This window comes from Neophocaena asiaeorientalis, unplaced genomic scaffold (genome assembly GCF_003031525.2).
Source record: "Neophocaena asiaeorientalis asiaeorientalis breed wild unplaced genomic scaffold, Neophocaena_asiaeorientalis_V1.1 scaffold301, whole genome shotgun sequence".
Lineage (NCBI taxonomy): Eukaryota > Metazoa > Chordata > Mammalia > Artiodactyla > Phocoenidae > Neophocaena > Neophocaena asiaeorientalis.
The window spans coordinates 79,457-93,251 of record NW_020173709.1 but is presented as its reverse complement, the minus strand read 5'-3'; the positions used below and the strand labels follow the sequence as shown (position 1 = coordinate 93,251).

At 39.4% G+C, this 13,795-nt stretch overlaps 1 pseudogene; it reads left to right on the top strand.

Moving 5' to 3' along the window:
- Positions 1-13,475, top strand: part of LOC112403218 (ferritin light chain pseudogene) — a 53,739-nt pseudogene extending 40,264 nt beyond the window's left edge.
- Positions 13,476-13,795: the final 320 nt, after the last annotated feature.

The following is a 13,795-nucleotide window of genomic DNA, read 5'->3' as shown; positions in this document are numbered from 1 at the left end:
TTCGTGGTACGCGGGCCTCTCACTGTTGTGGCCTTTCCCGTTGCGGAGCACAGGCTCCGGATGCGCAGGCTCAGCGGCCATGGCTCACGGGCCTAGCATGTGGGATCTTCCCGGACCGGGCACGAACCCGTGTCGCCTGCATCGGCAGGCGGACTCTCAACCACTGCGCCACCAGGGAAGCCCACTCGGGATCCATTTTTGTCTTTCTGGTTAAGGCCTTGCTCTGTATGCAAGAACTTGCTTGGCACTTCAGTCTGATTTGGGATCAGACTGTTTGACTAAAGCTGGCCAGTTGGCGGTTCTTGGGCGAGTTGGAATCCCTCGTAGACCGCTTGGGTCTAACACTTTGACCCTCTCAGGAACAGGGGTTGTTTCTCTGAAACAGTGCTGGGTTTTTCAGTCTTTGGCCTAGTCTTTTGGATACTGGCTTTAAAGGAAAAAAAAATTTTTTTTTAAAGCCTTTGGCTTGGCTCTGGGACCAAGCTATCTCCTTAAGACTGGCTGGGATTGGCTTGCAAACTATTTGAATTGAATCCTTTGTTGCTGTAAGCCATTTAAGCTGTTTGAAAATTGTTCCTTAGAGGAAAAATCTCTAGGAAATGGGATCACAGTTATCTAAGCATTTTGAGGGCACCTCCCTACAGGGACCTCAAGCAATTTTATGTTTAAAAACCTGGGTCCTTCCTCATGCATACTTCTAAGTAAATGGACCAACCTGACCAAAGGCAATTTAGAATATCAATGGCCACTATGGGGAACTTCTCAAATCCCCAGACTTAATTTCCCTAAAACCAAAGTGCACTACAATAGCTCCAAACTTCCCAGAACTGAGTGGAATGCTTATTGCAACTGGTATTTTGAGACTAAAATTGCCTCTCTGCAAAATAAGATTTTAAGATTAGCTGAGGCAAACAGATGATTAAAGAAAGATAAAATGGCTCCCGAAGCCTCAGGCTCTTCTTCCTTGGCTTCTTTGTTTCAGATTTCACCTCCTTCCCTTCTAGGGCTCCTAAAAGAAACCAAAACACTCCTAGATTCTGCTATTATTGCAAAGAGCCAGGACATTGGAAAAGAGATTGTTAACAAATTTAAGAGTTCAGGCCTCTAACCAGCCTTTGCACAATGTCCTCCCAATTCTCCAGGGAACTACAAGGGCTCTTCCCAATATTCCCTCTTAATCTGCTTGGAAAAACATATTTCTGTACTGGGGATGAATCTCTTCCAGTCCTAACTGACACTAGAGCCATATGCTCAGTGCTCAAACCCTCTACTGTAAAGCAGCCACTGCTGCTTTAAATCTCCAGAAGTTCAAATCAAGTCTTGGTAAATTTAAGAAAATTGAAATTGTATCAAGTATCTTTTCTGACCACAACGCTATGAGACTGGATATCAATTACAGGAAAAGATCTGTAAAAAATAAAAACACATGGAGGCTAAACAATACACTACTTAATAACGAAGCGATCACTGAAGAAATCAAAGAGGAAATAAAAAAAATACCTAGAAACAAATGACAATGGAGACACGACACCCCAAAACCTATGGGATGCAGCAAAAGCAGTTCTAAGAGGGAAGATTATAGCAATACAAGCCCACCTCAAAAACAGGAAACATCTCGAATAAACAACCTAACCTTGCACCTAAAGCAATTAGAGAAAGAAGAACAAAAAAACCCCAAAGTTAGCAGAAGGAAAGAAATCATAAAAATCAGATCAGAAATAAATGAAAAAGAAATGAAGGAAACAATAGCAAAGATCAATAAAACTAAAAGCTGGTTCTTTGAGAAGATAAATAAAATGGATAAACCATTAGCCAGATTCATCAAGAAAAAAAAGGAGAAGACTCAAATCAATAGAATTAGAAATGAAAAAGGAGAAGTAACAACTGACACTGCAGAAATACAAAAGATCATGAGAGATTACTACAAGCAACTAACGTAAGGTAGATAGCTAGTGGGAAGCAGCCGCATGGCACAGGGATATCGGCTCAGTGCTTTGTGACCGCCTGGAGGGGTGGGATAGGGAGGGTGGGAGGGAGGGATATGCAAGAGGGAAGAGATATGGGAACATACGTATATGTATAACTGATTCACTTTGTTATAAAGCAGAAACTAACACACCATTGTAAAGCAATTATACCCCAATAAAGATGTTAAAAAAAAAAAAATCTCCAGAAGTTCCTGTCTCTGAACCCATTCCATTTTGTTTAGGCCCTTTGAAAGATACACACCTTTTTCTCCTTAGTTCCTCACCCCTGTCCGTTTATTAGACAGACTTCTTAGAGAAGTATCATGCCAGAATTTATTTCTCCAAAAATGGGGAAATCATTTTAGAAACTGACAGGAGTTGTCAAAGTAACCCACCAGATGAATTAAATGACCCTTTGGCATCTTTTATTTGTTTCTCTCTGATAGCACTAGAGATGATTCTGGAAACACTGATCATTTGTCCTGATTGAATCAGCTACCACTTTCCTTATGGGCAAAATCTCCAACTGATGTTGGCAAAATTCACTGCATACCTTCCATTAGACCCCCAAAACCTCTTCCCAGAATTCATCAATACTCTATAAATAAAAAGCCCTCAAGGCATGAAGCCCATAACAGAAGATTACAAGGCTCAAGGCCTCGTTATTCCTTGTACTAGTCCCTGTAATACCCCTATCTACTGGTGAGAAAACCTACCGGCTGAGGGTGGAGGTTTGTCCAGGACCTCTAAGCAATAAACAACATTGTTATCCTTCCACATCCTGTTGTTTCTAACTTTCATAGGCTACTAACAACCACTCCCACTGGAAGCAAATTCTTTACTGTAATTGATTTATGCAGCACATTCTTTAGTATTCCAGTTGATGAAGCTAGCCAATATACCTTTCTCGCCTTCACTTGGGAAGAAAAGCAATTCACCTAGACAGTAATGCCTCAGGGTTGTACCGAGAAAGTCCTTATTTCTCGCAAATCCTGAAGGCTGATCTGAATGATATAAAGTTCCCTAGGGGTTCTGCTTTGTTGTAATATGTGAATGATTTGCTTCTTTGCTCTCTTTCTCAAGTCTCCTTACAGGAGGACACATCCACATGCTAAAGCTTTTAGCCTTAAGGGACACAGAGTCACCAAAGAAAACTGCAGTTTTCCCAAACCCAGGTTTGTTATTTAGGATATCAGGATAAGGGCTACAGCTAGATCCAGAGAGTTTCCTAAGTGTCCCAAAACTAAGCACCAATTGCAAGGTTTTCTCAGCCTAGTTGGTTATTGCCAAAATCGGATTCCAAATTTCTCTCTTATGGCCAAACCTTTATATGTTTTACTAAACAGTTAAAATTGTAACCCAATTTTATGGGAAAAACCAGATGACATAGCCTTCAACGCCTTAAAGGAGAGTTTGAAGAACCCACCTGCCCTTGGACATCCCAATGATCAGATTCCCTTTTTCCTTTTTGTATATGAAAGGGAAGGGAATGCACTTGGGGTACTCACCCAAAAACATGAGGACCACCACTGACCCATAGAGTATTATAGCCAGAAACTGGGCCCTGTGGCACAGGGATACCCCCCTTGCATTAGAGTCATTACGGCCCCTGTCCTTTCAGTTAAGGCCACTGAAAAAATCATTGTGGGATCCCCTTTAATCATTTTTGTACCTCATGTAGTAGGAGCTCTCCTGATTTCTCATCACACTCAACATTTCTCAGTCAGCTGCCTCACCTCCTATGAAGTCCTTTTGTTAACTGCTCCTCACATAACTCTTATGTTGTAATAACCTTAACCCAGATACTCTTCTCCTCTCTAAGGAGAGGAGCTAAGTCCCTTAGGACAGCTTAAGGCTGACAGACCACCTCCTGACTCCTCATAAGTATCCACAGGAAATACCACTGGGTAATGTTGACTTCTCATGGTTCACTGATGATTCTTATTTAAATGGTGACAATGGCAAATATTGTGCTAGGTGTGGTATTACAAATCCTTTTGAAGTTGTTGAGGCAACATCTTTACCTATGATTACTCTGGCGCAGCAGGCTTAATTATAAGCTCTTACATGGGCTTGTGTTTTAGCCAAGGACAAAATTGCCAATATTTACACTGATAGCAGATATGCTTTTGGAGTAGCCCGTGGTTTTGGAATGTTGTGGAAACAACATTGGCTTCCTTACTTCCAGAAAAACTAAAATTTAAAATGGCCCCTATATTTGGGAATTATTGAATGCAATATTTTACCTGCAGCTTTAGCTTTTTTTTAAGATTTGGGGGCATTCTATACTTGACTCTCTGGAAGCTAAGGGAAATTACCGTGCCAATATTTGTGCTAAAGGGACCAATAGCAGCCAAACCTCTGTCATGGTCCAAAGGGATATTTCATAAAATTGATATTGACATTTATAAGAGTGATACTGGAAAGTAACAGATCCCAAACATGGAACTGGTTGATTGCAACTGAAACGTGGGACACTCAATCCTCCTGTCTCCAGCCATGAAATTGGCAAACTCTTATTTTGCAGTAGTTTATTAAACTGCCCCTGTTGCATCTTAGGACTCAGACCTTGGGCTTACCAAAGTTTAGGGGCTTGATATAAATACTTTAAGATATTGGATTTCATTGCCTACTGCCTTTGTCCTTGAATAAGTGCCTATTCAAGGAGGGTAAAATGTATGGTCCAAGCTGGTATGTCTGAAAGAGGACAGGGGAGAAAATAGAGATACTTTCAGCTTATGACCTGACATACAAAATGGCTGACAGATAATCATGAATCTTACCAGGTTGGAAGTACTGTATGTGTACTCTGCTCCAAGCTAAACGTAGTGTGAACAAGTTTTGGGGAATAGCAGATATAGCAGGAGATAAGACCAGTACTGATCCCCTAGCTCCCTACCAGAGACCTTATCCTGTGAGTTCCCTATGTGACAGAGAGCACAATTATCTGCATTTTAAAGAACAGTCTATTAGGATTCTGCCTTGGGCAAGGAGCAGATTAACTGCACCCCCATCATACCCTAACCTACTATGACTTGTTCCAAGAAAGAACAAGATGCCATTTAACTAAGGGCTGTGTCAATGAGCATAACATCTTGGTTTGTTGCGTAAAGGCAGAAATTCTGAGGCCCAGATTCAAGGTCTATGACTCTAAGAGAAATGTGTCTTTGGTTACCAGACCATGAAACCGACCAGATGTAAACTGGCAAAAAGCCGATTAAGATTTTAAAAGGATTGATAGTCTGCCTGAAAATAAGCCAAAACAGTGGAGGGCAGTGCCAAGAGAAAGAAAGATATTCTAATGATATTGGTGGAACCCCTTGAATTTCCCAGTTAAATGAATGAACATATTCCTTTTTTTTTTTAAGGCTGTTTAATGTGGATTTCCATCACTTGTAACTAAGAGTTCTGACTAACACAAGGCTAAAGTGAATGGGAAGAAAATTAAACTGTATTGAGAAGTTTTGATATGCCAGAAACTGTGCTAGGTGCTTTCCAATATTCTTATTTAATGTTCACAATAACCCTGGAATGTATTGAGTATCTTCCCTTATTTTGTGTAAAGGAAATTGAGGCTTAGAGACTTAAGTACACATTAAATACCCATGGCCACATTGTTAGTAGGTGGTGGATTCAGGATTTAATCTAAGTCCGTTTCATGCTAAAATTCATACTATTTTTACTAAACCACACTCCTCAATAAAACAAGGATCATAATAGTGCTTGCCTCATAGGGTCATTATAAATACTTGGAATATTGTTGGGCACATAGTAAGTGCTAAATAGTTAAACAAAATGCATAAAGATAAAATAAATAAATAGACAAACAGTGGATCAAGGCATTCCTCCTTGACATCAGAATTTAATATAATCCACGAATGACATGCAGTTTGATCCTGGCAAATCCTATGATGTCTAATGGCCTTGATTATTTGAAATCTGTAATCAGAAGACGGTTATAGTCACTCACCAGCTTAAAAAAGAATAATTATAATTGCTGTAAACTTTTAAAATATAAAAGCTACCAAAGTCAAAGTAGATTTGGTTATTTTTTTTCAGGAAAGCTAAAATAATTAAAATATATTTACTATAAAAACACTATTTGGACATTATAATTCTTTCAGGGTCCCAAGCTGGGAACTTTTAGCATGAATATTATAAATTAAGAGACATTAAATGCAGGACTCCTGTAATGAGATTTCTCACTTAATATGCAATACTACACATAGGACTTGAACTTACTCCTATCTTGACTAGAATCTGCTTGAAAATTTAGGTAACAACAACTTTGCTCTATGCCGAGTTTCAAGGTATAAAATAAATTATTCATAATGAGTTAATTATCATCTCAGTGTGCCATCATTCCTATTTTTAAAATGATATTCAAAAGATTAAATCCTCAGGAATTTAATCATAATTTGCATACACTAGTTTTAAAAATAAGTAACAGTCTCTCGATCAATGCAGAATTACAAAATCTCCCAGATGAAAGATAACCTTCACACCATAATACAGATAGAAAAATAATTTTCCTATCAAAAAAGCTAACAACCACCCTCAATTGCTTGAGGACATTTTACAGGTTATTTTAATAAATTGCCTCACATTCCCCTTTCCTATGAAAAGAGGAAAAATTATATCTCGAATTCTATGTGGGCCTTTGATTTTCAGCACATGGAGGACTGGGCTTCAATAATTGAGTCCATGCCTCTGCTCTTTTCCCTTGAATATATAGGTGGTTGATCATCACTGAATCTCTTAAACACAAAATAGTGACTGACACATAGTGCCCTCGTCCAAATTTCTTAGACTTGCATAGACGAGAAACTACCAGATCATCACAGGAATTATTATTTTCTCCCTGAAGCCACTGTGAAACACAATGGCTGAACAGTATGAACTCAGGCATCTCTGTTTCCTCCAGACCCCAAAGCAAGCCTTTGTGATAACCAACCCCCGACACGTAAAACAAGAAACAAGGACCAAACATTACCTAATAGCAAACACAACATCCCTTCCACTTTGAAAATAATCAATAGATATAAAAACTTTATGATTTCTCATATTTAGTTTACTACCAGATTATATTTTGGTCTAGTACTTCTTCCTGCACAGAAATCCATATAACTAACATATTGAGAATTAACATATAGAATTAAACCATTTCACCTTACAAGCATATTTATTGTTTGGTTGAACATGTTACAGACCACAGTTAAGTCTAGTTCTTACAATTTATTGCTTAACTTAATAAATGTGTTTTCCCCAAATTTACTACAAACTCCAAGTGTTAATGTCTGAAGACGCTATGTAACACTTCTGTATTCCTATTGTATAATTTATCCCAGCATTGACACCGTATTCTGCACTGCTTCTTCAAAAACAAAACATGTTTGCTATGATTCTAACCAAATAGTGTCTAGACATCAAAAGAAAGTTTTCTCTAATCTTTCCACCTTTTCAAATACTCAGAGAATTTACTGGAGAGGCAGAGAAGAAAACGAGATCAAAGTTTTAACATTTTTTAAAACTATATGTTCCCATTTCTTGACAGATAAAGAAACAATGAATAAGATCTGCATCCTGTGATCAATAGAAATGTAGAGGTTTGAGTTTTATTATTTTTCTTGTGCTTGCCTTTAAAAAATAAATAGCGCTTGCCAATGATTTCATTACACCCAGCACTTCAAGGTAAACATAACCGAATTCTACTTTTCTGGCACACTGTGATGGCATGGTCTTCTTGGTAAGTAAAAGATGACATTGAATTAAAGAACTTATTTCTTTATAGGAATTCAGTTATAGCCTTCTCTGGTATTTTCCCGAATCAAATCCAGGACTACATCTTGTGTTAAAATTCTCATATACTCCCTTGGCACAGAGGTAAAGAAACGCTTCTCTGCCTCCCTCTTTGATTTTCCTCTTCAACCAGGTTAAAATCCAACCCAGGATTTTTAACAAGCACAGCTGTATATAAAAAACAATTGCTAGAAGACAACAGAATTCTTGACTTGAATAACAATTAAAAAAACAAAAACTGCTCGAATACCCAAATGCTGCCAAGTTCTCCAATCTTCTGAAGCCACTCTTTTCATGTAATATCCAACTATAAAATGATGTAAATCACCATTACTTATACGATGAAAAGTCCAGCACCCTCCCTAAAATCCAAGGATTCCTGGAGTGGGGGTCTGTGGCTGCAGACGTGAAATCTCATCCCCAAATACATCCCTCACTGATTCTCTATCCCCTTATCATCATATGTCTGAAAGCTGCTGACCTCTTATCTCCCCTACTTTGTGGCCCTCCATCCCCCCTGCCCCATCTAGCACTCTTCCTCCTTGATTCCCCAAAGTGCCAGTAACACATGGAGTATGGAGTTCAAGGAAGTCATGTGGAATCAAACGAAGCCAAAATGAGGTGTGGAATTAAACTGGAGAAATAAATGAATGTATGTAGCAAAACAGAAACAGACTCACAGATATAGAAAACTAGTGGTTACCAGCTGAGGGAGGGAAGCGGGGAGGGACAAAGGTAGGGGATTAAGAGATACAAACTACTATGTATAAAATAAATAAGCTACAAGGATGTATTGTACAGCACAAGAAATATAGCCAATATTTTATAATAACTTTAAATTGAGTATAATCTATAAAACTTTTGAATCACCATGTTGTTACCTGAAGCTAATATAATACTGTAAATCAACTACGCTTCAATTAAAAATTTTTTAATTAAAAAAATAATAAAATGTTGCACCAAGAAAAAGAAAAACAAACAGGAGAAATGTCAAACCAATAAGCCCAAAAGTGACAATGAAGACAGAGGTGTAGCTCAGAAATTATAAGAGAGATGGCCTCTGCCTTCACGGAATATATATACAGTCTATTGGGGCATTTTGAAACATACTTGAGCACCACTTACGCTTCAGCTGGGGCCTTTGTTATACACTTAATGTCTTTCTATGATGGTGTTTTTTCCTTTAATGAACCCAATGATCAGAGATCTGTCAAAGTAAATAGGAAGCCAGAGAGTAATCAGGTAGCTAGTGGTGTGTCTTATAATTGGCCAGGTGATTGAAGACCTGTCTTGAGTGAATAACTGGACAGGAAGTGGCCAGGGAGGGATAATGTTTTCAGAAGATCTGACTGAGGGAGAGCTGTATTTTCCATTGTCTTAATACTTGCCAATCATTACACATCTGTCAGTAAGAAGAGAGTTTGTTCAGCCCGTTCAGTGCACCTGTGTGATCATATTCTAATTCCCAATCAGAGTTCACTTGCTCTAGAGGAAGCCATTTCCAAATGAAGTGTTACTATTTCATCCTCCTGGTTTTATTCCTTGGTTTTTAGAGCCAAAGAAGTGCTGCTCAAAGGGTAAAATTTTCTGAAATATCCAGTGAGCTGAAAATTCAAATGAGTGCTGGATCCTAATTATAAATAGAAAGAATGGTAAAGAAAGTACATCTGAACATTGGATAATAGAAATATGTAATCAGAGTTGGTAATAGAGATGTAGAAATAGGCGAGACTATCAAAAAAGAATCTTCCAGGCACCCTTGTAATCTACTTAGATATTTCAGTATTTGACCTTGAAACAGCTTCTGGCAAGTTGGATGGCATAATTTCCTAGAATATCATAGTGAATAAATCCATTAGCCCAATGACCCTCACTTGGCATTTTCAAAGAAATTTACTGCCGGTAGTGATAAGGTTTTGAACACTAAAAGCTGCCTGACTGATGAAAATCCTGTTTGAAAAAAAAAAAACTAGGCAGATTTCACACAGGAGTTCCACCAGATACACTCACACACCCATACTGTTAAAGTGCATTAAGGTCTCAGGATATCATGGGTATTACAAATTCTATTTCTTCTATGAAAATATTTTTAATCCAGCAAAAATGTTTTGAGACCTACTATGTACAAGGCATATGCTAGGTGCTTAGGGGAGCATAGAGAGGAATAAGAGAATCCCTTCTTCCTTCTAGTAACAGATAAGACAATTAGGCAAATAACTAAATACTAGAGATAAAAATACCCTACTGGGAGAGCTCAGGGAAAGAAGCAATTGATTCTTCTTTTTTTAAAAATTAATTAATTAATTAACTTGTTTATTTATTTTTGGCTGCCTTGGGTCTTTGTTGCTGGGTGCGGCCTTTCTCTAGTTGTGGCAAGCAGGGGCTTCTCTTCCTTGCGGTGTGCAGGCTTCTCATTGTGGTAGCTTCTCTTGTTGCAGAGCAAGGGTTCTAGGCTCGCAGACTTCAGTAGTTGTGGCTTGTGGGCTCTAGAGCATAGGCTCAGTAGTTGTGGCACATGGGCTTAGTTGCTCTGCAGCATGTAGGATCTTCCCAGACCAGGGGTCAAACCTGTGTCCCCTGCATTGGCAGGCTGATTCTTAACCACTGTGCCACCAGGGAAGTCCAAAGCAATTGATTCTGACCAACAGGCTTAGGGGAGGCTTAATTGAGGTGACAACTGATTCATAGAAACCAAATTAAGCCACATCCTTTGTGGAATCAAACTTGAAACCACATCCTTTAGCTGGATTTAATACACGGTGGGAAACCTGTTTAAAGATTATCCTACAAAGGGAGAAATGTTATTAATGAAACAAAAGAGTTTTCGGCCATGTCATCACAAATCACACAACCTAAAATGCTATCACTGAATAATATCTGTCCTCATGGGAACTGCAACGTGTTACACAAGTATATTTAATTCAAGAAGGACAACGTTGTAGACTCTTAGAAGGACTCTTAGTTGTAGAAAGACATTTTGAACAGTGGCTAACAGAGCAGGAGGACATAAATATTCTATCGCTAGAAAGATATGCTGTAGAGTAGAACAGGAGTAGTTTGCTTGGCTTAAACATGCCTGTGATGCACTCTTCTCCCAAGGCTATCATTTATTTTGCTTTTATTCCACAAATACCTAGTAGGCCTTTGATTACTAATGTACAGTTGTCCCTCGGTATCCACAGGGGATTGGGGAACCCCACCTACACCCCACAGTTACCAAAATCAGAGGATGCTCAAGTCCCTTATATAAAATAGCATAGTGGGACTTCCCTGGTGGCACAGTGGTTAAGAATCCACCTGCCAATGCAGGGGACACGGGTTCGATTGCTGGTCTGGGAAGATCCCACATGCCGCGGAGCAACTAAGCCCGCATGCCACAACTACTGAGCCCGCGTGCCACAACTACTGAAGCCCGCACACCTAGAGCCTGTGCTCTACAACAAGAGAAGCCACTGTAATGAGAAGCCTGCACAGCAATGAAGACCCAATACAGCCAAAAATAAATAAATAAAATAAATAAATTTATTTTTTAAAAATAGCATAGTATTTGCATATAACCTATGCACATCCTCCTGTACACTTTAAATCATCTCTAGATTACTTATAATAGCTAGTACAATGTAAATGCTATGTAAATAGTTGTAAATACAATGTAAAAGCTATGTAAATACTTGCCAGTGTACAGTAAATTCAAGTTTTGCTTTTTGGAACTTTCTGGAATTTTTTTCTCTGAATATTTTGCATCCACTGTTGGTTGAATCCACAGATTTGGAAACTGTGGATAAGGAGGGCTAACTATAAGCATGCATTTTAATCCCAGAAAGGAAACTGTTTGAAGAACAGCACTAATCTTTGAACTCCTTGAGGGCAGGGACTATATGCTGTTTAGCATAGATCAATACGGCAGTGCTTGATGACCCCTTAGGTAAACTGACAAAATTGCAAATTCGTAAAACTATCAAAAACCACAATTCTAAGTACCAGCAAAGCAAAATGGACTCTTAATTGTCAGTTAACTCTTACACATCCTACCAGACTTGCAAATTTAAATATTATAGCCATATTTTTCAAAATAAAAGAAAGCCAGTAGAAAAATTATGGAAGAATCCACATAAAGTAATCTGATATATACCATGGGCCTATATTTTCAGTTTAACCACAGGTATTTGATCAGAATGAAGTGGAAAGCTAGATGATCAAGGATCTGTTTAAATTTTTTTTAAATCATATCAGAAATATTTTAATAATAAATATGATGAGAGAATGCAGAACATTTTTCGAGTAGGTCAAAACTAGAGCACAGATGAATTTAGGAACAAAATCTAATGAAATGAGTATATCTTGACTTGGTTAAATTTATTTGAAGTCTTTTGCAGTTCAAGTATTTAGAAATACTTCCTGTTTAGTAAAATTTTAATCCTTTTATTCATTTGAGAAATGTTTACTAAACAGCTACTTAGTACTAGGCATTGGGTGTACAGTAGTGACCAAGACAGGCACTGCTCATCTTTTTGAAGCCAGGGCCAGCTTATCCATTAGGCATGGTGAACACAGTGCCTAAGACCCACAATACTTTTTAGGGGTCTACAAAATATTTTAATTTCCTTTAGGATGAGAAGGAAAAAAATGAATATAATCCTGGCTGGATTGTATTAGTCTTTATACTAATGCAGTCATAAAATATAATTTTAATATTTGTTATGGAGAAAGAGGCCCACAAAGGCAAAAGTTGCTAGGATGGGCCTATGGGGAGTTTACATTCTATTAAAAGAGACTGGCTAATAATTACATAAAGTAGAAGACTGTAAAAAGTGCTGAGATCAGGGTAAATGCAGGGCGCGATGGGAACCCATCTTGAGAGGTCATGGAAAGTTTCTCAAAAGCCTCAACAGAAACATGAAAGATGATAAGAGTAGGAAAGGAAATGTACAGGAGCAAGAATATGCATAGATCTGAGCAGTGTGCTCTGCACTCCTGGGGATCTGTCTCTTGCTTCAACAGTGTTTGGATGGAACAGAGACAGGGACAGCCCCTTCCTCCAGCCTCCGATCACCCTCCAACCTTTTTTCCAGTCGCAACCTTCAGAACCAGCAACTCAGCTATCCTCGGCCTCCAGGACAAGCCAACATTATTTTTTGAACTTAGCTCCTTATTACCCTTCAACCATGAGCTCCCAGATTCATCAGAATTATTCCATTGAGGTGGAGGCCGCAATCAACCGCCTAACCAACATGCATCTGTGTGCCTCCTGCACTTACCTCTCTCTGGGCTCCTATTTCCACCAGGACGATGTGGCTCTGGAGGCCACTTTTTCCATGAATTGGCCGAGGAGAAGCTCAAGGGTGCCCAGCATCTCTTGAAAATGCAAAACCAGCACGGCGACCGTTCCTTCCTCCAAGACGTGCAGAAGCCTCCCGAAATGAGCAGAGTAAAACCCAGGACGCTATGGAAGCCATCCTGCTCATGAAGAACCTGAACCAGGCGCTTTTGGATCTGCATGCCCTGGGTTCTGCCCGCGCAGATCCCCAACTCTGTGACTTCCTGGAGCGCCACTTCCTGGAGGAGCAGGTGAAACTCATCAAGAAGATGGGCGACCACCTGACCAACCTCCGCAGGCTGGCTGGTCCGCAGGCTGTGCTGGGCGAGTATCTCTTTGAAAGGCTCACCCTTGAGCAAGAACGGGAGTCTCTGAAGTCCAGCGGCCTCTGAGGAGCTCCTCTGGCGTCAGAGCTTTTGCCTGAAGCCCTGCTCTGCAGCCACTAGGCAGCTTTTTAACCGCCCTGGAGCCCTCTCCCAAGCCTTGGAACAAATGGAAACAATAACGCTTTTTGCAGAAGAAAAAAAAAAAAAATGTGCACAGGTATGATAGTAAGAGAGGTGACGGTGAGTGGGAAGAAGGCCAAGTACCTCCGTAAGTTTAGAGCAGTGGTTCTCAACTCAGGGCAATTTTGCCTCCCAGAAGACATTTGGTAATTCCTGGAGACATTTTTGGCTGTCACAACAGGAAGGGGATGTTACTGGCATCTAGT